The following is a 23,271-nucleotide window of genomic DNA, read 5'->3' as shown; positions in this document are numbered from 1 at the left end:
GCTCAGTGGTTTAGCACTTGGCCTGCACGTGCAAGGCGCTGGGTTTATTCCACAGTGTCTCAAAATAATCATAATCATAATAAAAACATTGATGTGTGGCAAATATTAGAAGGTAACTGTATTATTCTAATCCTTTTAGATAGAAAAAATAAATTCAGTATTTTAGCATCTTAATTTTATTTTCTTAATATCACTGTCTACTATCCCTCCAGAAAATTCTACACTTTTGAAAATTGGAGTGTCAATTGTGGAAAAGATAGAGGTGTGGATTTCCATGTTACCAACAAAGTGAAATAAAATTCTTTATTTCTGCTTTGGTTTTGATGTAGGACATTGGGAAATTTCTATACATAAACATCTCTACATTTTCGTATCCAAGTTACGGAAGATCAGCTATGAGCAACCTTAGGAATTTATTCATTATTGGCTGGTCCAACCAAGTATCTTCTGCCTCTCCTAATTCAAGCCTTCTCCAGTCTTCCCCTAGGAACTACTTACTCACCTCTACATGTGGCATCGTCCCTTGGGGTTCCATGAACTCAAGTTTTCAGTATGATATTCAAGAGGTTTACTGGGTTTACACAGATGAAAACAAAACAACAACAACAACAACAATAACAAAACCTCAAGGCTGATAAAAGCACAAACAACACAGACTAAAAGTAACACAATACAGAATGTTCTAGAGACTGGGAGTGGCACATGAGATAAACAAAAGGAAAGAAAATAAACAGCTGGAAGATAAAATAGAGTTGGGAAAAAACAATAAATTATATGCACCATTCTTTTCCAATAAACTCATTGGCAAAATTCTAGGAGGGATCCCTCAGACATATCATAACAAGAGCCTAGGTATATTGGGAATAGCATGTGCTTATGAATGGATGCTTAGAGTGGAATATATACAGAGAGAGATGGATAATCTATATTTAATATCCATATCATTTTAGTCGCAGGTGAAAAGTAACATCAGATCTCTTTCCAATCCACAGGTGGGAAGTACTTTTCTGTCCATTAAAATATTAATATTTATATTAAGCATTGTGCACATCATTAAACAGTAGATCATCCAGTCCAATATCCTGTCACTATCTTTTTTTTTTTTTTTTGCACTGACTGGAGATTGAACCCAGGAGCACTCTAGCACTAAGCTACCTTCCCCACCCTTTTTATTTTTGATTTTGAGACAGGGTCTCACTGAGTTGCCGAGGCTGGCCTCATACTTGTGATCCTCCTGCCTCAGTCTCCCTGGTATCTGTAATTACAAGCACGGTCCACTGAGCCTGGATTTCCTATCAATATCTTAATTGATGTTTTCTGGATAGTGCATTAGCCATCAAAGTTGACACTAAGTTCCTATAATCAGTCCATGTGGTGCCATCATTCACCAACTCATCTTAAATCAACTTTTGTCTTTTTTTCATCTCTAGGAATAATAGATCTGATGAGTTTACTCCATAATCTATAATATAATAATCTGGTTTGTTTTCAGTTTTGCTTCTTTAAATGTTTTGGGTATTGTAGGATCTGTTGTTTAAATCTGTTTACCATATTCATAACTTTAGAATTATTGATCTTTTTGCATTAATTGTCTTCTTCAGGTAGAGTCTTGGTGTTCTTAATACATCTTCATAAGGAAAGAAAAGGAAAATAGATTTAAAATCCTGTGAGTTCTAATTGTTCTAAATGTCAGATGGATTATTTTGTAATGAAGTTGGATATCAGATGATAGAGAGTAACAGAAAGGTCTTTTGGGGCCAGTTTTAATTTCAGTGGCTGTGCAACAGAAAACTTAGATACAGAGGTCTTTAGCAAGGTGGCACAAATATGGCCACCAAAATTAACCCACAATGGATCAAAGACTTAAAAGTAAAATGCAAAACTATAAAACTCTTAGTAGATAACACAGAAGAAACCTGGGGCAACATTGGGTATGGTGATGATCCCCCATCTGCTGGGATCAAACCCAGGACTTTAAGCATGCTAGGCAAGCTCTCTACCCAGCCAGGTAATGACATTTTAGATACAACAAAAAAAGGAATACTCGATGAAAGAAAAAGAATGGTAAGTTAGTCTTCATTAATTTTAAAAATTTCTGCTCTGCAAAAGTTGTCATGAGAATGAGAAGATAAGTCACAACCTAGAAGAAATATTTGCAAAGGACACACTTGATAACAACCTGAAATACATAAAGAACTCTTAAAACTAACAAGAACAAAACAACTTAGTTTTAAAATGCACCAACCAATTTGACAACTCAGTAAATATATACTAATTGCAAAGAAGTGATCCATACCAAGGTCAAAATGGAAATGCAAATTGAAGCAACATGACGCAACACATTTGGTACCAGCAATAGTTATGAAATCTACTACATACCTATTAGAATGGCCAAAATCTAAAATAAGGATAACACCAAATGCTGGCAAGGGTGTTGAGTAACAGGAATTCTCAGTTATTGCTAATGGTAATGCAAAATGTTCTAGCCATTTGGGAACACAGTTTGGCAATTTCCTACAAATTTAAACAAATGATCACCAACAATACAATCATTTTGCTTCTTGGTGTTAACTCAAATGAGTTGTGTTATGATTTAGATAGAAGGTGTCCTCCAAAAGTTTATATTTTAGAAAATGCAAGTATGTTCAGCATTGAAATGATTAGGTTATGAGAACCTTAACTAATTAATGGGTTAATCCACTATATGAATTAACTGGGTGGTAACTATAGGCAAGTAAGATGTGACTGGAGGAAATAGGTCACTGGGGTGTAACTTTGGGATGTGTATTTTGTGCCTGTTGAGCAGAGCGCTCTCTCTCTCTCTCTCTCTCTCTCTCTCTCTCTCTCTCTCTCTCTCTCTCTCTCTCTCTCTCTCTCCTAGTTGCCATGTCCTAAGCTGCTTCCCCCTACCATGCCTTTCTGTCATGATGTTCTGCTTCACCTTGGGTCTGGAGCTATGGAATTGTCTGACCATGCACAAAACTTCTAAGAACATGAGCCAAAATAAACTTTTCCTTCTCTTAAGTTGTTCTTGTCAGGTCTTTTGTTATGGCGTTTAAATCAAGTTAAAATCTTCTGTGCACATAAAAATCCTTCTATACAGAAGCTTTATTCATAATTGCTAAGGCTTGGAATCAACCGAGATGTGCAAGGCCCTGGGTTCGATCCTTAGCACCACATAGAAAATAAGTAAAATAAAGGAATTGTGCCCAACTACAACTAAAAAATAAATATATTTTTTAAATGAGCCATAAATCATATAAAGACACGAAAAATGTTAAGCAAATATTGCTAAATGAAAGAAACCTATCTGAAAATACTACACACTGTATTATTTCCTTTATAGAACAATGTGGAAAAGGCAAAACGATGGAGATATTAGAAACATCAATGGTTTCCCAGCATTGCGGGATGAATAGGTGGTGTATAAAACTTTTTAGATCAGTGAAACTACTCTGTATGTTAAGATAATCGTGGATACATTGTAGTGGTACCTCTTCCTCCATAGAAAATCTTAATTAAGCTTCTCCAGAAATCTTGACAATAATTGATTTTAGGAGTATCAGCAAAGGAGTCTCTACAAAAGAGTTCAATGTAGGTAAACTTCCTATTTTCCTATTGGCCTATTTTACTTGACTACTGGCCTAGAAGAAATCAGGACTCCAGGTGTTGAACACCCCTTTACTAGTTTTTCACGAATATTTATCCAGTATAGTACTTTGTTGAAGTGTGTTTGCAAATGCAAAATGTGATTAAAAAAATAAAACAGATCCTTTAACAAGGCCTCTGGCCTTGAGCTAGAGCTTTACAAAGATCTCTACATTTCTAAGATAAGAGAAGTTACCAATTGGGCTCCATGGTAACAGTTGACTGGGAGAGGAAAGAAAGAGGAGAAGATCTCCCCTTCTCAGGTGTTGTCCTTGAAGGGTGAAACAGTGAAAGAACAGTGAACTAAAAGGTTCTTTTACATGAACTTGCAGACTGTGAAATTCTGAGCCCCTCCCTTTACATCCTGGGTATAAAGTTCTAAAACTACCTGAACTCAGGGTTCAGGGGATTAATTAATTACAGTGAAAACTGTACCCTCTGAACCTGGCTGCAGCCAAATAAAATTGTTTTCTACTATCTTTGGTGCCTTGCCTCATCTATCCCCTACAAGAAAGTGTTATTGTACATTTGTTCAAACCCAAAGACTATGCAACTCCAAGAGTGAACCCTATTGTTAACTATGGACTTTGGATAATAATGGTGTGTCAATTAAAGTTCATCCACTGTAAAACAAAAAACTGTACCACTCTGATAAGGGTGGAGGGAGGAAGGGAAGCTATGCATGTCTGAGGGCAAGAGGTATGTGGGAAAACTCTATTCCTTCCTCTTACTTTTGCTGTGAACTGAAAACTGCTAAAAAATAAAGTTTACCAAGGGCCTTGTACATGGGAGGTAGATGTTCTACCATTGTGCTACAACCCCACGCCTAAAATCAAGCTTAAAAGTTACATGGATCACATATAATCAAAAAGGCTGTAATTTTTATTACAATTGAATTTTCCTAAGTCTGAAACCAATCTGGGAAAAGAAAGTCACTCCTTCAGCATATGAGGTGACATACTTCAGTTCCAAGTAGAGCTTCTGAATTGGAAGTTTTCTTCCTTCAGTAGCACATCTTACAAATCAAGAATAGAAGATTCAAAGTCTCAGGGCAAACCCAGGAAGCTGAGAAAGCAGCAGGGCTGGGCAGGCCCTGGAGTTTATAACCCTTGTTGTTTACCACTAAGCCTCATTTCCATAATAAGGATGTGGAAGCAAATAACAACATAGAGACCTGCCCTTTAATTAGGCCTGAATCCTAAAATTCCCTGTGCCCCAGGGTCATGCCTTCTCCCCTTGGTGGAAATTTATTGTTTCTTTTTGAAAAAGATAATTCATTCCTATTTTCACTGCTTTTCCTTCCAGGTGGCTGTACAGAACACCCCCCCCCACACACACACACACACGCAATTATAAAGATTTTCTTTCACAGTGGCTCCTTCCAAGCTCTGAAATTCTGACCCACATCACTGATGATACAACGAGGAGATGAAGGGGTCCAAAGTCTGGGAAAAGGCAACTCCTTCCCAGGGATTCCCTCCCCACCTACTACAGTCTCTTACTCCACCTTCAAGAAAAATACATTTTTTGCCTGCTTTGAAGACTCCAACTAGATTGATTATTTAAAGAAAGAAAGAAAGAGAGAGAGAGAGAGAGAGAGAGAGAGAGAGAGAGAAGAGAAGAGAAGAGAAGAGAAGAGAAGAGAAGAGAAGAGAAGAAAAGAAAAGAAAAGAAAAGAAAAGAAAAGAAAAGAAAAGAAAAGAAAAGAGAAGAAAAGAAAAGAAAAGAAAAATCACAGCCCAGAGACAGGTATCAAGCACCACCTCCCCATTCTCCACTAGCAAAACCCCAGGGAAGGAACTAATTCCCAGCCTCGAATCCCTGAGCCCAGGGCCAGGCGGTGTTGTCTGGCTCCTCACCCACTCCCACAGCCCCAGTTCTTTGCCACCGGTCTCCACCTCCTCCACCCCAGAGTTTTTCCTCCCGCTCTGCCACCAACCTAACAAAGTGGCTTCTCGGAAACGTTAGCCAATTCTGCTGAGCTGGAAGGGAGGAAGGGGATAATGGGGGCGGGGGTGAAGTAAGGGAAGGGCTCTATCTGGCTCCTGGACACACAGGCGCACACATGCTCAGGCCCCACCCAAAGAGGTGGCCCTGGATCGGAGGTTGTGCGACCCCCTCCTCCCTTCACTAGCGCTTTGTAGAGAGGCTGCAGCTACATCCCCACCGCGCCCCTAGCTTGGTCCCCGCCCTGCGACCGCCTGCAGAGTTGGAAGGAGGTTTGCAAGGGTTGGGGACCCAGGCGAAGAGGGAGCCAGGGAGGGAGAAAGAGCAGCGCTACTGTCTGAGGAGGGCGGGGTTGTTGCCTCCCTGGGCGCGCCCTGGAAGGAGGGGCTCAGACTCGGTGCAGGCCCTAGTCAGCGCTCCAGCTGCGGCTGTCTGGTTCCAATACCGCCGGCTCAGCAGACGGGGGTTGGACTGGGTGCCAGCCTCTGGTAGTGTCGGGCACACGCGGAGCAACAGGATACCAAAGAAAGGAAGAAAGAGCAGCAGAGAGGCCGGGAGAGAGGAAGGGTTCCTGCAGTGCGTGCTCTCCCCTGGGCTAAATTCTGCAGGGCCACTGGGCGGGCATGAACCGCTGTCAAGGTCGCAGGTAAGTGCCTTTTTTTCTTGCTCCTCTAGTCTAGCGGGAAGAGAAGCTACCAGGCTCTTGCCCATACTCACATCATCCGCCACACCCACCTGTACCCATTTTCACACGCCTTGGTTTTGGTCACTGGGTTTTACACCACCTGGAAAGTAGAAAGGAGAGAAGGTGGCGGGTGATCCTTGCAACTGGAGGAAGAGAGACTGAAAGCCAACTCTGTCAATAGCAGTGCTGCTGCTTTGCTGGCTTTGAACCTGCGGGTTTACTGCCAGGTTCTGAACAGTTGTGCTGAGGAAAGGTAGGGACACCGAATGGTTTCCTGTCTTTTATTTCTTTGGGTATCTGCTGACAGAACTGCTAGATGAATTTCAGTACCAGGGGCAGCTCATGATTCTTTCCCAACCAAAAACATGTGGTGTATTCCCCATCTGTAAATCTGAGCGCGCAGAATCAGTGTAGCTCATGCCACCTGTGGGAGATCTAAGAAGCGCCGCATCCCTTAAGAGCACACAGACAGGAATAATGGACAAGGAGGCTTAGTTCCCCATTGCTCAGCGCAGTTTATGTTCTGGCGACTTATAAACCTTTAATCGTGAAATTCAGATCAGACCCAAAATCATTTGAACTTTTTTATCTACGTCAACCCAAACTTTCATGTGCCTTTAGAAAACAAAAACATTTTCGCTCCTTTTGTTAAAGACAAAAGATCAAAGCAAAATTATGAAACTAAAAACTTTAATGCTAGTTTTTATGATTTTATTTCACATTTACACACTTTTTATTTTCAAAGTTTTAACGTTTGTAGTCAACTGTACGTCCTCTGAAGCTTTTCATGAGAGAGAAGCTTACAGAAATTTTTCCAAAGGTTGATTTAAGATAAAGGCTGAATCAACATAAGCTTTGAAAAGAATAATTGATTTTCAGTTAGTGGTGGGAGGTTTAATTCTTTTCATTAGCACTGTTAATATTCTTTTCTATTTCTTTTTTCCTTGTGGACAAAAGAAAGGTGTTTTTCTTTTTGATTTTTTGATTTAAGATATATTTATTATTTTTGCTTTAAACTCAGTAAAACTTATTTATATGTAATCTACAAATTATTACTTTGTCTATTTTAATGAAACGTCTTAAGATTCTTTTCACATTATTTTTTAAAAATTCAAACTAGAATTTAGAATTTACTTTCTTAGAATTTATGGCAAGATTTTTTAAAATACATTATTCATAAGCTGGTTTTTGGTGATTCCTGTATATGAAATTTTCATGATTATTAGCTCATAACAAAATGCTTCACAAAATATGGCATTTGATGTAATGGAAAAAAAAAACTGTTTATTAAGGTAACTGATGATTTTTGTGCTTCAGATACTTTCTAATTTTTTTTTTTTTTTAGACACTTAAAGGGAGGTTTCCTCTTACAGGTAAATCATTGCATAGTCAAAGAATACAATGACATTTTTACAAAGACTGAGTGTCTGATAGACCATGACTCCTATGGTAAAGAGCTGGGCTCCCTGGGTACCTGATGCTTCTATGGAAGAAAGCTGAGTCAGGTTTGGCTCTCTGCCAAAAGTATCCCTGTGCCTACTTATTCCCCTAGGGCCCAAGATAATCATGGGAGTCATCCTGTGTTTTTGCTACCTATTGCTGGGGTGAGTTTCAGCTGCAAAGAAAAAGTAAGAAATAAAGGAGAGAAATCAGGGTCCTGTTTGCCTTATTTAATATGTCCAACCTATTTTCTTTGTGATAAGAAAAAGAAATAGAAGTTTGAATTTGTGTGGATAATAAAAACATTTATCTACCTTCTATTTCTATTAGATAATGTAAATAACAATGAAGTGCTAGAAGTTCATATAGTATTTTTGTATGACAAGACATGACCCTGTAAAGGAGTTAAATTTTATTAAAATAAATGGAACATTCTCAATGTCAAAATTCACAATTTTTCTTGAAACTGTGTTTCAGATCCTTTCCCTAAATTTTTGCAGTCTGAATAAGTGGCTCCATCATTTACCAGATGTTGAAGTCATCTTTGATTGTAATCCCTTCCTCATAACCCTATTTCACCCCTATACAGCCTGTATGTAGACTCATTTAATTTGTCGCAAACATGTCTCTATTCCATTATACATATCAAATATATATCTTTCACTGTATTTTCTATATTTACACTGCCACCCAATGAGTTCATCTCATTATCATAATCTACCTGCATGCAGTCCTATTTTATGAGCTTCACATTTGTTTCTTGACTCCCATAATTTGTTCCCCTATAATTCACTCTCCTTAGAAACAGTATCTTCATGTTGCTCCTTGAAAGCATTCACTGGCTCATCACTGCATTAAAAAGTAAAACAGAAACAGATTGATTACCAATAACAGTAGATTTCTTTCTTTTAGCATCCATTTCACTCACTGATCTGTTCCTTCTCTTTAACCTCAACAGAACCCATCTTCCCCTGATTTATGTGTTTCTGCCACACTAGTCTTTTAGCACTCAGAGCACATAAAGCATTATCAATTTGACTCTCAAAGACCTCACATGCTGTCTCCACAGCCGAGACTATCCCCATTCACACACTCTTTACATGGCTAGCTCTTTCTCAAACTTTAAATATCAGCTCAAAGATCTCTGTCTCAGAGATCATTCTTGATCACCTTGTCACAGTTTGTTGTCCCCTTTTCCTCTTGATCTTGGTACCTCGTTTGATTCCTTCATGATTCTTATTATAGCAGGCAGGTATTTTGCAGATTTGCCTACCTAGGAGCTCCAAGGGAACTCAGACTATGTCTTTATGTTGACCCAGCTTCCAGAATAGTGCCTGGCATGAGGCAGGACGGGGGTTGCATATATTTATATAAATAAAAAGTAAAAAGACATGAATTATTTCACCATAGTACTCACCAATGCTGGAAATCTTGTGATTCGATTTTGTATACGTTGAATATCCAGGATGTTTGCAACCCTGTGCTATGATTTTGAGAAGGTATAACTTAAATGTCCTGAGATATAGTCCCTCTTTCATCAGTATAGGTGATAATGTGTTCAAAGATAAGTAAGGCAGTAAGGCAGTAACCACAACTTGATTAAAATATATTTTAAAGAAAAATTAGGCTGCATAAACTAATATGAATTTAGCAAGTGATTCCTAATCTACATTGATGGCATTATGAGTCTGCATCTTTACCAAGGATTTAAGGGTCACTCAGTAAGCTTAATTTTTTTAAAAAAAATAAATATAGGCTTTGAAGTGAACTCAGTTGATAGAAGCCTGATCCAATGAGACTGGGACCATAGATTGAGTGTGTACCTGATCTCAGTTTTTACTCCAGGTACAAGGAACAAATTACCTCACAAATACAAAGCACTCACCAAGGAGGGCTTAGGGAGAGACAAGGGTCATGAGGACCTACCACTATTACTGGGATAGAGACAAGGGCTTCAAAAGTTATACTAATGAATAATAGTGTCATATACACACTAGAATTTTACTACAAATACACTTTGTGTGGCCATAGGTCCTCCTACCATTTTTATTTTTCAAGACTTCACTTAAATATACTACACTAACTAGGAGTTTTATTTTTAACAATTTGTTGAAATTTTAGCTTTCAGATGGGTTATCAGTCTTGGTTAATGATTTTCTTTAACATTAACAAGTGGCCTACCACATTGTTTTTTGTTGTTTGTTTTTTGGTGAAAATTTTGTCTATCATGTTTCATCTTGAAGAACTAAATTATTTCATGAATTGTCACTGGGTATTGTGTTAAATTTTCTATTAAATTGGCATATTGTAGTTATTATGAAGTTTTGGAGTATATCTGTGTACTAATTGGATATGGTCCTCCACTTTACCCATCACCAATTAGCTAATTTATTCTTACACAGGAGTGTAAGGACTGTCACATCTTCCTTCAGAAGTAGGTGAGTTAGATCACCACTCTGAGATGGCAAGGTCATAATCAAATAAAAATTATGAGATGTTATGAAAATAATTTTATATGAAGATTTATGAGAGAACATTCAAAGAACGTGAACAGAATAATTTTGTGGAATATCAGACAACAGTTTTGGTGTCTTGACATCCTACCAAATGAAATTTCTTCATTGAAGATTTTTACTTACTCTTTCCTCTCTGCTTTGCTGGAAGGAAATCACCCTAGGCAACAGGAAAAGCTATAAGCTCTTGGCAGCAGAAAGAGGAATGAAGTACCAAGGACTGAAACCCTTATGAGTGGTAAGGAAATCTGCCAGACCATGATGAAGAGGGGAAGGAAGAGGGAATGCCCAGACAGTGCCAGTGCACTTCATCTGCCACTGACAATTTTGAGTTGATATAATGAATAGAATTGAATTATTCTACATCTTTTTAGCCCAACTGAGAACATAGTTCTTTCCTCTTCTTTCTTTCAAATAAGAATTTACTATAAGTGAAAGCATGGTACTATTGCTTCTTTCATACAGGAAATGGAATACCTTTGGATTTTTAAAGAGATATAACAGTCAGTCCCAAATGCCATATATTATTGTTAAAACACACCATTATTTTAATTGCAGTTTTATTGCTATTCATTAGGATTTTCTTTTTGTGTGTGTGTGGAGTATTTGAGAGATTGTTCTTACTGATCATGAATTTCTTTAAAATATCTCCCTGGATTTTTAAAAAAAGCTTTCTGAAACATTTATCAAAATATGTTAACACTTCAACAGTACCTGGGCTTGTTCACTTGGGAATTTACAGGAAGTGAGTGCATTTACATTGTCATTAACATAGCATCCTGTCCTACCCAAATGCCTTCTTTACTCCTTTTCTCTTAAACATGTGATATGTATATATATCAGTAAATACCCCACTTTATGGTCAAACTATTAGTGCAAATAACTAGAAAATTCATCTTCTAAAGAAAGATTAATAAGATTAGAAAGATACAATAACATAAAAGTACAAAGACATTTTTCAAGAGATTGATAATGAAATTTTATATATATCCTATGCCAAACTAGACTCCATAGAGTGTCTTGGTAAGGTTGGCTTTTTTAAATATTTTGTTTTAGTTGTAGATGGATGCAGTACCTTTATTTATTTATCTTTATGTGATGCTGAGGGTCAAATCCAGTACCTCACACATGCTAGGTGAGCACTCTACCACTGAGCCACAATCCCAGCTCAAGTTGTGTTTTTCAAATAGAAGCGGTTTCACTGGATGTAGTGTCTGGCAACTTTAATTAGTTGCTTATTTCAAATTACATATCTTAAACCAAATAATTATTTTAAAATTGGTCATCTTTGTGAGGCTTGATACTTTAGAAATTAGAAAACAAATATTTAATCCCATATAGAATAAAACAAAAAATAAGAAATGTTATATGATTAAATATCATATTTCATGTATTGATTTGAATTCCACTAAGTGATTATTCTTTCAAGTTCAATGGACAAACTTCCTTTAGGGCTTACTGTAAAGGTAATTTATCAACTGTAAGTAATTTTGAAAGCAATAAAAAATAATAGTTTATTGGTGAGTAATGTATTCACTTTCTCTGAGTGATGGTATGAAATTAACTTTCCTTCTAGGGAAATGAACTGGGACCAATCTTTGCAAATAGTTGAAGTGAGGATTTTATTTCCCTCTTAACATAATATATATTCTTGTTTCCGTATACAAACTTGGTTTCTGGTAATTCAGGTTTGGAGAAGGGATATGCCATCTTCAGAGATCAACTGGGAACCTGGTTCCCATAATCCTGCCAGATCATCTGTCACACTTTCAGCAGTGAAGGTTCACAAAATGGCTAGGCAAAGAAGTACTTTTTCAAATTCATATTACATACCTTCTTTATTTCTGAGTCTTTGTACAATATTTTTATAAAGTTTTAAAAGCACAGAGAAATAGATTTGTGTTCAAATTAGTGTAGAAATAAAAGCTTTTTTATCTAGATATTTCTCTCACTCATCATGCAGTCTTAGTCAAATATTAATTTCTCAAAGGCAGTTTCAGTATCTATAAAATTGGTAATATCTATTGGTAAGGGCTGGTTGTATAGATGTATAGGTGAATATATATATGTATGTGCGTGCGCACAAAAACAGCCACTTGAATGTCTCACACATGATAAGTGGGTGTTCAATGAAAAGGCAGCTGGATATTTGGTAACTTAGCATATTATAGAATGTATTGTGATTTTATTTTGAATACAAATGGGGTGGGAAGTTTCATAGGGATGTAATATGAATTTGAAAAAGCACTTCTTTGTTTAGCCATTCTGTGAACTTTCACTGCTAAAAGTCTGCCAGATGACCTGATAGGATTATAAGAAGCTTGTTCAAAGTTGATCTCTGAAGATGGCATCTATTTTTACTTTTCCTTTGTATCCAACTCCAATGGACGCTGGTAAAGCAGTTTCCCTTAGTTTTAAAGACAGTTACAATGTTACAACTCTAATTTAGGAACTTCATTTTGAATACTTCATAACATTATGTCGATGAAATATTGTTATTTGTCATTGCCACAAAGCTCATATTAATTATCTAAAAACATATTAGGAGCAAAACACGAAGGGATGTTCAAAATCAAGAATTTCTTGTGTCCAACTTCACTTTATGTTTTTGATCCTGGTATGTTAGAATGCTTCATTAAAGAAGAGCATTTCAGTGGAGGAGGTGACATGCTAGATGTTATATTTGGGGTTCTTACAACAACTAATATCTACTTTTATGGATAAAGATTTTTAAAGTATATTCAGAAATTTCTCACTTAATTATGGCAATCAAACTTTTTACAGTAATTCACTCACAGAAATAGCTATCTGAATTTTAAACAAGCAAATAATGTACCTGAGCATGGAGAAAAATATCTGCCAGAACATCCATTAACTTACTTCATTTTATTGGTTATACATTAATAAAACGAGTATCTTGTAAAGTAAAGCATGAAATAAGGGTAATAGTTTAATAGTTCCAATTGATTGTTTTCTTCAGAAATTCACAAATCTTCCTCCAAAAGGATAACAGGCTATGTGTTGCAAGAAATGACCAAGAAAATATCAGAAAAATATAAAATAAATAATAACAAATACCTTACCATAGGGAAAATATAACTGACAAAATTGACATCTTGCTAATATCATTGACAACAATAACATTAATTTAGCAGGCTTATATCTGAATTCTGCTAGGCTTATATCTCATTTATGCCCAGCAGAAATTTAATGGATTTTCAAATTCTCACTTTAGTTTCTCACAAGCATCCTTTCAGGTAGGGACACTGAGGTTCAGATGTCACTTAAACTTTCCAAAGACTCACAGTGAGTACTAAGTTTGAATAGAATACACTTTTTTTTTAATAGGAAAGAAAATTATGTGTGTTTGTGTGTCCCAGTAATACATTTGCACTTATCCCACACCTGGTTGTTAGACTGCCAAGTACTCATAAAAAGCTTTTTAACCCATCACTGAGCTAACAAAAGGGGGGGGGGGTACATTTGCAATTTCAAATATAGCAAAGGATGCAATCACAATATTAGAGAAGAAAAGATTAAAGATTGTTTAAGTGTTCACCTTGCATACTGACTCTTAGGAGCTACCTTTATGTTAAACTAAAATTGAGCTTTCTTTATGTAAAGAATATCTATACATTTAAAATGTTTTTTTGAACATGTTTTATAGGCTGTGTACCTTTGATTTCCTGGACTAGGGGTGTCATCGTACTATTCTGAGTTAACTTTATCACCATTACAAATGTTTTGTTTGCCTTAATGTTATATCCTCAAAACAAGAAAAAGGACTTTCTCAAAATAGGTGTTTTAGTCACCTTTTTCAATGCTGTGACTAAAGGACCAGACCAGCACAATTATAGAGGAGGAATAATTTATCTGAGGGCTCACAGTTTCAGAGGTCTTAGTTCACAGAAGTCCAGCTCCGTTCCTCAGGGTTTGAGGTGAGGCTAAGCATCATGGCTGGAGGATGGCAGAGGGAATCAGCTCACATCATGATGACCAGGAAGCCAAGATAGAATGAGACTCCATTCTCCAAATACAAATATAGACCCCAAAGCCACGCCTCAACTCCAACTTCCTCCAGCCACACCCTACCATTTCTGTTACCATTCATTAATCCCTGTCAGAGAACCTTCTTGCATTACCTCACATGTGAGTTTTGGGGGACACCTCACATCCAAACCAAAATAGGCAAGAGTTGAAGAAAGAGAAATTAAGAGGAGATGTTATTAAAAGAGATATTTGAAATGTCTAGGGTCAAGTCCATTCTGAAATGGAGAAGAAACAAGGACTGGAAGGAATTACATATACGTGATCCAGGATGTTAGGAGACAAAGAAGCAGAGCAAGTAAAGTGACTTTGTGAAAGATGAGGAAAGAAAAAGACAATGTTCATCTGAAGTATTATATCCTGGAATTAAAGAATTTGGGACGCACACACACACACACACACACACACACACACATATTCATACAGTTATGTTGGAATATTGACCCTATGTTTTATTGTAGCAGTTGCAGGGTTTCGTAGGTCTTTGATCCACTTTGAGTTGATTTTTGTGAGGCAAAAGACGGGGATATGGCTTTATTCTTCAATATATGGATATCCAGTTTTTCTAGCACTATTTGTTAAAAAGACTGTCTTTTTTTCAATATAAATTTTTGGCATCTTTGTCAAGTATTGAATGACTGCAAGTATGTAGATTTCTATCTTCTCTTCTACTCATTTGGTCTTCATGTCTGTTATTATACTGATACCATACTGTTTTTGGTGTCATAGGTCAATAGTGTGATTTGAGCTCAGGTATTGCGATGCCTTAAGTATTAGTCTTCTTGAGCAGTATTGCTTTCGCTATTCTGTCTTTTACTCTTTCATATGAATTTTAGGACTACTTTTTCTAGTTTCAGTTCCATGAAGAATATTGTTGCTTCTTTAAATAGGGATTGCATTGAATCTGAATATCACTTTTGATAATTTGATCATTTTGACAATAGTAATTTTGCCTGTCCGAGAACATGGGAGTGCTTTCCACTTTCTAAGGTCTTCAATTTCTTTCTCAGGGTTTTATATTTTTCATTATAGATGAAAAATATACCTCCTTGGTTAGTTTTATTCCCAAGTATTTTTTTTTTGTTTGAGGCTATTGTAAATGAGATTGTTTTCCTATATGGAATAAGAGTGGTAAGAGTGGACATCTTTTCTTTGTTCCTGATTCTGAAGAAGTGGTTTCAGTTTTTTTCTATTCAATATGATGTTGGTTTGGGGTTTGTCATATGTGCTTTTTATGATTCTGAAGTAAGTTCTTTCTATCTTTGTTTTTTTTTTTCTTTTAGTGTATGTAACATAAATGGGTATTGAAGGCTTTGGCTGTGTGCATTGATATGGTCATGTTATTTTTGTCCTTAATTCTAGTTATATGGTAAGTTACTTTTATTGATTTGCATATGAAATAAAAACAAATTGATCATGCTGTACAATCTTCTTGATGTGTTTTTAAATATGGATTGCTAATCTTTTACTAAGGATTTTTTAGTGTTTGTTCATCAGAAATAATGGTCTGTAGTTTCTTTTCCTCAGTGCTGGCACCTACTTCTTAAATAAGACTCAAAAATCTCAAGAAATAATAACCAAAAATCAATCAGAATTGGCTTCAAATTATAAAGTCACTACATAGGAAACAAAATAATTGAGAGCATGAAAGAGAGCCTATAGAACTGGAGAATATTTTTTGCCAAATATTTTCCAACAAGTATTTTCTATATCCTTAATATCCAGAATATAGAAAGATCTCAAAACACTTAACAACAAAAAAGCAAAAAAAAAAAAAAAAGAACCAATGAACAAACAATAAGACCTCACCCCCCCAGTAATCAATCAATAAATAGGCAAATGAATTTAACAGTTCTCAAAAGAAGAAATATAAATGGCTAACACATTTATGAAAAAAAATATGTTCAACATTCTTAGCAATCAGTTAAGTATAAATTAAAACTATGCAAAGATTTCATCTGACTCCAGTTAGAATGGCAGCCATGAAGGACCCAAATAACAATGAAGGCTGGTTAGGATGTAGGGAAAAGGTACACTCATATATTGTTAGTACAAATAGTTTGGAAAGCAGTATGGAGATTAGTCAAAGGCTAATACATGTATATCAATGTTTATAGCAGCACAATTCACAAAATCTGAGTTATAGAACCAGGCCTGGTACCCATCATTGATGAATAGATAAAGAAAATGTGGTATATAAAACAAAGTGGAGTCTTACTGAACCATAGAAAAGAATGAAATCATGCATTTTTTGCTAAATCGATGGAGCTGGGGAAATCATGCTAAGTGAAATAAGTCAGACTCAGAAAGTCACAGGTTGAATGTTTTCTGTCATAGGCAAAAGCTAGAGAGAAATAAGGAATTTTTTTTAAAGAAAAGGGGGATATCATGAGAATAGAAGGGAGAACAGTAGAGTGGAGGAAGGGGACTAAGGAGGAGAGAGGAAAGCGAAAAGAAAAGAACTGTGAAATTAAATCGACCAAATTATGCTATGGGCATGTATGAATATATCACAGTGAATTCTATGTTTCTGTATAACTATAATTTAAGAAAAAAATGAATAAATAGAAGGAAGACTAATAAAGGAAGGGGATGGGGAATGGAGGAGGGAAGGAAAGGGGAAGTGCTGGGGATTGAAATGGAACAAATTATGTTATATGCATTTATGAATATGTCAAAATGAACCTCACTAGTATGTAAAATTGTAATGCATTCATTAAAACAGTTTTTAGAAAATTGAAAATGGGACTGGTGATGTAGCTCAGTAGTAGCATGCATGAGGTACTAGGTTTGATCCTAACATCAAAGAACAGCAACAAAATTAAAAATAGATATATCATCTGATTTAGTAATCCCACCCCTAGGTATATATCCAAAGGTTTTCAGAAATTCAAAGAGATATCTGTGTTCCCATGTTCATTAAAGCATTATTTATAATAGCTAAGTATGGAGGGAAAAAAACCCAATATATAGAGAGGTGAATTGATAAATAAAATGTGGTATATACATAGAACAGGATATAGTCCACCTAAAAAAGAAGGAAATTTTATTTATGTCAACATGGATGAACCTGGAAGACATTATACTAAGTGAAATAAATATTCATAGAAAGACAAATAATACATAATTTCACTTGTATGACAGATTTAAAGTGGTCAAAATACAGAAATAGGGAATAGAATGGTGGTTGCTAGGAGGTGATAGGAGGGAGAAATTATAGTTATTTACAGTGGGCATAAAGTTAGTTATACAAAATGAACAAATTCTAGATTTTGCTGAACAACATAGTGCCTATAGTTAACAATGCAGTGTTATATACTTAAAAATGATTTAAGAGGGTAGAACCCATATTAAGTGTTCTTAACAAAAAAAATGTATTAAGGCAAAGGTCACAATAAAATCTTTGGAGGTAATAGATGAGTTTATTTCTTTGTGGTGCTAGAATTTTGGACATGTATGGTATTATGGATAATGAGTTTGGAGATATATGTATATATCTCCAAAGTCATCAGATTATATACATTAAATTTGTTTTTATATATCAACTATAGCACAATAAATCTCTATAAAAAAGGGTCCCAATCATATCTTGTTCATGAGAGCATTTTCATTGGGGCCTTATATGCAGTTTGTTCTTAATACATCTGCTAAAGGAGTCATAAATATTTTTTTCACAACTATGTCCTCAACTTTTATTTAAAAAACAAACAAACCAACCAACCTTCTTTTCACTGTAATTTACTTTTTACGAATGTGGTAGAAGTAAGTTAACCGTGACTTGGAGGCTTTGTTTAGCTTTCTGTCATTGCTAAATCCTGAAGAAATAATCATGCTTCTTGTTTCATACTCAGAAAAGGAACAGTACTTTTTTTTGGCCACAGTTTAGGTTCACCAAACCTGAATGACAATTTTAAGCTTTCTTTGCACAAAAGTGTTAAAAGGCATTTTAGTATATATCAAGTTGATTAAAAAGGCTGAAATTTAAATCCTCTTCTAAAAGGGTGATCTTTTGGAGGTTTTGATTAAGAGGTGAACTGGAAGATAAGAAAAAAGAAACAGAGCTGAAACTCCATCTGATTTGTCTTGGGCTGATGACCAAGCCATTAAGCTGCATCTGGTTGGCTTCCAAAATGTGTATGTCAGGAGTTGGCATCCAGCTTGGCATTGGTGCCATTGAGGCTTGTGGGGAGGGAGGCCCTGGCAGACATTCCAAGTGCAGTGGTAAAGGAGTGTTGAGTCTCTCCAGGGCAGCTCTCAGAAGGCTTGACATTTGTATTCTGTTCATTTATATATTTCCTGGAATTTATAAGTACTTCTTCTCTCCTTCCCTTTTCCACTATTCCCTCTTTTCCTTCCTTCAGGAAGTACATATTGAGTAGCTACTCAAGCATTATTGTGGACACCATAGGCACAGCAGAGAACAAAACATGGAGATTTGATGCTAGCTTTGAGAGAAAGATAATGAATAAATAAATATCCTCTCTCCCCATCATTGTGTTATCATAATTGTTGTAAAGAAAAATGGGGAAGGACCAAGGGAATTAAGGAAGGAATTACTTCATAAGGGTGCTCAAGAATTAGTCAAGAAGCAATATTTGAGGAGCGTCATAAAAGAAGTGAGGAAGAGATTGAAATAGCTAAGGAAATGGAGATTCATTCCACTCACAGCAAGTGCAGGAGCTTTCAGGGCATGTGTGGTGTGTTTACAGAGCAGCAAGAAAACCAGGGTTGTGGCAATGAAGACACCATGAGGAAACGTAGTAGAAGACAGGATCCTTTCCTTAATGTTGTAAAGATTATTAATTGTCCCTAAAGTTTATAAAAATTAGCATTGGACAAATTTTGTAAAGGGATGAGTATGCCTTATGTTAACTGGGTCCCTTTTTGGATATGGGTGACACATGATCAGAATAAATGCTTGAGAAGCTCATAATATCATACAAGATAATCTTTTTGTCATTCTTTTGTAATTTTCATGTAAATGTTTTATATTCTATTTCCATCTACAAACAGATTGATTTCTCGAAAGCCTTTGTTACTTACTACTTGGGGAAGAAAGGGCTAATATGTCAAAGGTTAAAATTGAAAGCATCTTCAACTGTTCAAAATTCTAGGAACTAAAGAGTAGTAAAAGTACAGTGATATTTTCCATATTTTCATTATTTTTTTTAAATCTACTTTTATGTTGTGCTGAGGATCGAACCCACTGCTTCACTTGTGCTAAGCAAGGGCTCAACCATTGAACTATAACTCCAGCCCTTGATTAATTTTTGTGTCTATTATTTGACATGTCCATACAAGTCTACTGCCTGGCAAAGTATAAACCAGGGAAACTCCTGGCATCTACTCAGGATTGATCCGTTGCTAATTGTTGTAACTTTGGTATCCTACTAATTCTCTCTTTCTTCTAAATTTCAGGAAATTTTGTGTATTAAAAATAATATGCTAAAATACATAACATGAAATTTAACATTTTAACCACTTTTAAGTATTCAATTTGGAGGAATTAAGTCCATTCACATAGTTCTATAGTTATAACCACTATTCCCGTTCCTCCTGCCCCTGAGCATATGGTAACTACTATTCTACTATTTTACTTTCTTTCTCTATGAATTTTATTGTACTACGTACTTCAGATCAGTGCAATCAGACAGCATTGTCATTTTGTGTCTGATTTATTTGTTTAGCATAGTGTTTTCAAGGTTCATACATATTTTTGGCATATCTTAGAGGTTATTCCCTTTTGGATCATACAGTATTCTGTGGTGTGTTTATGCTGAACTTTGTGTGTGTGTGTGTGTGTGTGTGTGTGTGTGTGTGTGTTTGGATTGTTTCCACTTCAGTCTACTGTAATAATGTTGGTGTGCACATTGGTATGCTAATTCCCATGTAAGTCCCTTCTTTAAATTCTTTTATTTTCTTTTTTTAAATTTATATATGACAGTGGAATGCATTGCAATTCTTATTACACATGTAGAACACAATTTTCATATCTCTGGTTGTATACAAAGTATATTCCCACCAATTCGTGTTTTCATACCTATACTTTGGATAATAAGATTATCACAAATTCTTTTTAGTATGTATGCAGAAGTAGAATTTCTGGATCACACAATAATTCTAGATTTAATGTTTTGAGAACCCTTCCATTCTCAGCTGTCAAACTTCATACTGTTATCCAAAGCAGCTACACTGTTTTACATCTCCAGCAGTGATGCAAAGGATTCCAATTTCTCACTCTCAGCAGCATTTATTTTTTTCTTTTGATGATAGGCATCCTACTTGGTGTGAAGTGGTAGTCTTTGTGGTTTTGATTTGGATTTCTCAAACAACCAGTGATTGTAAGCATTTCCCCATATACTTATTGGCCATTTGTTTATATTCTTTGGAGGAATGTCTATTCAGATTCATTATTTACTTTCAAATCAGATTGTTTGGTTATTGTTCAGTTGTTGAAGTTCTCTTACATTGTTGATATTAATCTATGACCAGATGACATGATTTGCAAATATATTTTCTTACTCTATGGGTTGCCTTTTTACTCTCTGGTAGTGAGATGCACTAAAGTTTTCATAATGACAATGTCCAGTTCATCTATTTTTGTTTCTTTTGCTTGTGCTTTTGGTACCATATCAAAGAAATCATCCCCAAATCCAACATCATGAATTTGTTTTTCTATGTATTCTTCTTAGCATTTTTCAGTTTTAGCTCTTTTTTTTTATTTCTGTACACATTACATATAAGTGTATAGGAATCTGAGAGTCTCCAACTTTCCCTCACCCATTGCTCTCAGAGATCTGGCTTTCATTCTAGATGTGCCTTACTCTGAACATATACCTTCCCTTCTCTTTCAGCAACTCCCCATCTCCTTTTGTCTTTCTCTCCTTTTCTTTTTTTTTTTCTTTTTTGATAAGGTAGTTTCAAATTCTTAAATAGTTGGAAGATTATACGGGTAACTTAGGAGGATTCCTGGTAGGGAAATTATAGTGTATCTATTAATATTCTTATACTTCCTCATGGGCTATTCATCATTTTGACCAGTGCTATCACTGGAACACTTGGATTTTTTCTCTTCCTAAGTAATCTAGAAACTCTCAATTCATTGCTAACTCATTAAAAACTTCAGGTACTATATTTTCTAATATATGTATAAGATGTTCCAATTAAGTCAAACAAAGATCTGTCTTGCTGTGGTTATGTTCTCCATATACCTTGGCTGAGTGCTTTGCAAGAGTAGGTGTTCAATAGTACTTGAATGAGTAAACAAATGACTAAATGAAAGAAAATAAACCTATTCTGCTCCCTTAAGTGTCAGTAAATCAATCGTTTCTACAAGTTAGAATTTTAGATTTGTTTTAATAAAACAAATTTAAAAATTCTCTTCTTTCCTTTAATTCTCAGTGAAGATACTAATTTTTCACTCATTTTTTTTATAATTTTATTTTATATTTATTGGTTGTTCACAACATTACAAAGCTCTTGACATATCATATTTCATACATTAGATTGAAGTGGGTTATGAACTCCCAATTTTACCCCAAATGCAGATTGCAGAATCACGTCGGTTACACATCCACAATTATTTCACTCATTTTTTGTTAGAAGTATTTTCAGAAGAGTTCGCTACTGAGAACTAGAGTTTGGTGGTTAGAGTTTATAACCACAAACATTTCTTATTCTGCTAGGTAGTCATTCTACGAGGTCAGGTATATTTCATAAATGGAAAGTGATACTATGGAAATTTAAGGTCACTGAATAGTTTTATTTATGAGAATATGATAAATAAACATCTTTTTAAAAATAAACTGTTCAATGGACAAATTAAAACAATGGTTAAAATAAGCGAAATCTTTAAGAGTTGAACACATTTGCCACTAAATAGTCATAGATGATTTTTGCCTAAATATTCACTTTATCTCGGAATTCAAATCTCCCAATGAGATATTTTCTGGAATACAAATTTGAGAAAAGGTAGGAATTATTTTCTTTTCATTTACTTCTTGCTCTGTGGCCACTACATGGAATTTTTCTCAGAATTCTCTTTATATCTGTGAGATTCTAAAAACCCTTCACCAAAATGGCAAAAAGTAAGAAATATTATCATGTTTATCTTTTTTAAAAAATCACACCCTTCATCTTCTGAATGTTTTTAAGTTACAACAAAGAGACAATGTGTTTTAAACACCTTTATATGGGTTTTAGCATGTTCCCAGATTAAAGTCAGCATTACTAGGTGCCTTGCCATATTATAACCTCTAGTCCCAAGAGGGAGAAGAGAAGTATGAAACATAGGAAGTCCCTCTGCCTGTGAATGTTAGTTTGCAAAGGTATGTTTGTAAATTTATGTTTTTTTTAAATTCCATAGTACTTTACTACCCATAGATGAATTCTCATTAAATAAGTTGTTGCTTAGAATCATAAGACAAAATTACCCTCTTCTGCTGATATGCATCCTGAAAGCATGTCTACTCCTACAGTCTTGAGTAGATGTCACTCTGTCTCAACAATGTCCACAAATGTTCCAAGAATCCTTGTGCATGCATGCTACTTAATTCATTTCTTTTGATATTGAATGAAGAAGCCTTGAGTCTACCGAGCCATTTCTGACCAGTCAGGAATATTTCATCAGCATCTGTCACTGTGCTTCAGTTTTACCTTCTTATCGGAATCCCTTACCTTCTGTTGCTTTAGCATTAAGTTTTGGAGCAATCACTTCTGCTAATGAGGAAAAATCCTCTGACCAGTGCTAGAACATATTTTACTTTAAAAAATATTAATAATGTTTGTGTCCTGCTGGTATTACCTAGGCTGGACATTTTACCTTAATGTGTAATCCTGCTGTGCCCTAAAGAATCATTTCTAATGTCAAAAGATTGATGTTTATGGACCTGCACATTCATTAGTTTCATATACTTTTGATTTTTGGTTTCCATCATATCACAGTGTCTTTCTCTATTATATCTTTCTTTTAGCATGCTTGCATTTATTCAG

The 23,271-nt window shown here is 35.5% G+C and overlaps 1 protein-coding gene across 1 annotated transcript in view; it reads left to right on the top strand.

The window, feature by feature from the left end:
• The first annotated feature begins 5,692 nt into the window (after positions 1–5,692).
• Scn9a (sodium voltage-gated channel alpha subunit 9) overlaps positions 5,693–23,271 on the top strand; it is a 174,350-nt gene continuing 156,771 nt past the window's right edge. Inside the window, exon 1 of the mRNA XM_040294411.2 lies at positions 5,693–6,241. The gene's annotated coding sequence lies outside the window, so the exon portion shown is untranslated. The remainder of the gene's footprint in view (positions 6,242–23,271) is intronic.

The sequence above is a fragment of the Ictidomys tridecemlineatus genome, chromosome 7 (genome assembly GCF_052094955.1).
Source record: "Ictidomys tridecemlineatus isolate mIctTri1 chromosome 7, mIctTri1.hap1, whole genome shotgun sequence".
In the NCBI taxonomy this organism is placed as follows: domain Eukaryota; kingdom Metazoa; phylum Chordata; class Mammalia; order Rodentia; family Sciuridae; genus Ictidomys; species Ictidomys tridecemlineatus.
This window is presented reverse-complemented; position numbering and strand designations above follow the sequence as displayed.